Below are 3,367 nucleotides of genomic sequence, written 5' to 3'. Positions count from 1 at the left end.
TTATTTGTAACCTGTTCATGATTCCTGGTAACCACAAATTTCTTAACCTCTAGAGGGCTGATCTAGATTGCAGATGAGTCACACACATTTACCTGAGGATATTTTTCCTACTGCTGGTAGGATTCCAAATTAAGGAGTCAGAATGAATTTGAAAAAAATATTTTTTTCCCTGAAGATAAAACGAGATTTGGATTAAACAATTACTGATGAAAGCTATAGATTTGATAAAAGTGCATAAGGTACCAAATTCTAACTATTTTTTTCAGATATTTGGAAACCTATCTTCCTAAGGATAGCTTTGTAAAATATACTGTTCTTTCATAAATATGATGAAACCTTGAAAGCCAGAAATCAATGGGACAGACTTGTTTTTCCAGATCTTGAAAGTTTTCTGCTTTTGACAGGGTACAGCCTTACCACTTTTTATCACTGTTTATTTAGTGGTCAATTGCTTTACTTTGTTTAATCTATTCAAATTTAAATAAAATAAAATAATAAAGCATACTTGTTTCTAAGACTTGCTGAGCAGCATAAGATTTCCAGGTTTGTGTTTTTTGTTGTAGTACTTGCTTTTTTTCCTTATCTCTTCTAAGAGCAAATAATTTCCCAAATGGTTATTGCATAAGCCAAAAACTAAAGTGACATCCCAAACGCATCAAACCATCTTATGATGACCTTCTGTGCCTCTCGAAAACAGAACAGTTTTTATTTATATATTGTCAGATGACAAACTGTCTTACTCTGAACAATTATGTCAGCTAATCAAGCAGAGGAAAACTGAGAACTAGTTGATTGGCTTGTAATGTAACTTTTATTTTGTAGTTTTCAAAGCACTGTGAAGGAAAGATTGAGTCCCTACAATCTCTTCCCGATAGCATGGTACAGGGAAATGTTCCTGACTTGGAAGAACATATATGAAGGTTATTTCACTCTACCAACAAAATTAGTTTTGAGATTTGCCTCTATTCATATCTTTGTAAGAAAGGAGTGGGCATGAGGTATATGGCACACTCCCAATGGCAAGTCTCCTGAGTGATAGTGCATGTGTGTGGATTGAAAAACTCCTTGAATGAATATGATAGATTGTCTAACCTTCCCCCACTCCCTAATTGAGATCATAAACTTGTGTAACAGTTTTGATGTATTTTATTGAATTAGAAATTCTTTACCTTAGAAAAACTATTGTGTGAAAAGTATAATTCACCTTATACCTAGGTCATAGCTAAACCACTGCCATCGAGTCAATACTGACTCATAACAATCCCCATTGGGTTTCCAAGACTGTAAGTCTTTACAATAGTAGATTACCTCATCTTCCTCCCACAGAGCAGCTGGTGGGATTGAACTGTTGACCTTCTGGTTAGCAGCCAAATGCCTTACCCATTATGCCACCAGAGCAACTTAGGTCATAGCTATGCCTAAGGCATTTGACTGCTATCCAGAAGGCTGGTGGTTCAAACCCACCAGCCACTCCTTGGAAGGAAGGTTGGGCAATCTACTTCCATAGTGATACTGCCTCGGAAACCCAAGGAGGGGTCACTATGAGTCGGAGCTGACTTGATGGCAGTGTGTTTGGTTTGGTTTGGATACCAAGTAAAATGAAGTTTAAAAGTAAGTTATAAAAAGGGTTAGCCTAATTTGCTCTTCTCTACAGTAGATTCAGTAGTTAAGTTCCAGAAATACACAGGTTCCACCTCCTCCTTGTGAATTAAGTAGTACACCAAACCCTGAAACTAGCCCATTGCAATTGAATTGATTCCTACTTAAAGCAACCCTATAAGACAGAACTGAACTGCCCCGTAGGGTTTTCAAGGCTGTAATCTTTATAGTAGCAGAATGCCTCATCTTTAGTCTGTGGAACAGCTGGTGAATTCAAACCGCTGACCTTTCAGTTAGCAGCCAAGCGCTTAACCACAGCACCACCAGGGCACCTTTTAAGTGGTGCACTAACCAAACCAAAACCAAACCCATTGCCCTCAAGTCAGATCTGACTCATAGCGACCCCTCCTTGGGTTCCCTAGGCAGTATCACTATGGAAGTAGATTGCCCAACCTTCCTTCCGAGGAGTGGCTAGTGGGTTTGAACCATTAGCCTTCTGATTAGCAGTCAAGTGCCTTATGCACTATGTCACCAGAGCTCCCAAGTGGTACACTAGGCCATCTGAATTGCACTATCTTATAGCCAGTTTGTCCCTGGGTGGCAAAAACGATTACATGCTCAACTACTAACTGAAATGTTAGCTGTTTGAACACACTAAGAGGTACCTATGAAGAAAGGCTTGAGGATCTGCTTCTGAAAGTTCACAGCCATGAAAACCCAGTGGAATGTAGTTCTGCTTTACACACACGGACTCACCAGAAGTAAAAATCAACTCAAGGGCAAACCGTTTGGTGGGGTTTTACTAGCCAGTTTATTGAATCCTTAGGGACCTATTCAGAGATGTGTCAAGACACTTTGAGGAAAACAGTCTTTTAGCAAATCAAAGCATGTTCTGTTAACTAGAAAATATTTACTCGCTCTGGGAAATCATATTCAGGTTTTAGTCTTTCTATCTGATTAGGGGATGATGCCTCTTACTCTCTCCTTTTGGTATTGTATTAGGATTTTCTGAGGTTCTATGAAGACTATTTTATTTTTTTGGACCCTACTTAAATACCTAAATAGTATTTTATCACTCCTTTGACTTTGTCCCAAGGACAACAAAAACTATCATTTTTCTCTATTCTGCTGTTTCATCTATTAGGCGGTATTATTAAGTTTCCCTTTGTTAATGAAGAGAAATTATAACTCTGAGATCCAGTATGAAATGAAACTCTCTAACTCAAGCTAAAATAAACCAAAATCTATGTATTGAGCATGTACTAGAGGTTTAAAAGTAGGCTAAGTATTAGGAGGCCTTGGAAATAAAAGAAAGTCTTGGCCATTGGTGTTTTATGAAAAGAACCAAAAGCTAAGTGAAAATATTTCCCAAAAATTCACTTTCATAACTGTCATGCCTAATGTTATGTGTCATTTTGGCTAGGCCATGATTCTCATTGGTTTGGCAGATACTGTGTGATCATCCACCATTGTGTGGTCTGATGTGAGCAGCCAATCAGTTGGAAGGGGAGTTTCCTTGGGATGTGGCCTGCATCCAAGGGATAAATAGAATTCTGGCAAAGGTTGTGCTCTCTCTCTCTCTACCCTACAATCTTCTTGGCATCTGACCTCTGGTTCTTGGCATGTAAACTAGCAGATGTCTCCCACCTGTTGCCCCACCTACAGGCTTTGGATTTTTCAGGCATTGCAACCACATGAGTCTATTGTTTAACCTATGGATTTGAGACTACTCAGAGCCTACAATTGTGTGAGCCATTTCCTTTAAGTA

Source organism: Orycteropus afer, unplaced genomic scaffold (assembly GCF_000298275.1).
Source record: "Orycteropus afer afer isolate SDZICR_OR568_19922 unplaced genomic scaffold, OryAfe1.0 scaffold00184, whole genome shotgun sequence".
Taxonomy (NCBI): domain Eukaryota; kingdom Metazoa; phylum Chordata; class Mammalia; order Tubulidentata; family Orycteropodidae; genus Orycteropus; species Orycteropus afer.
Note: the sequence above shows the minus strand (reverse complement) of the source record.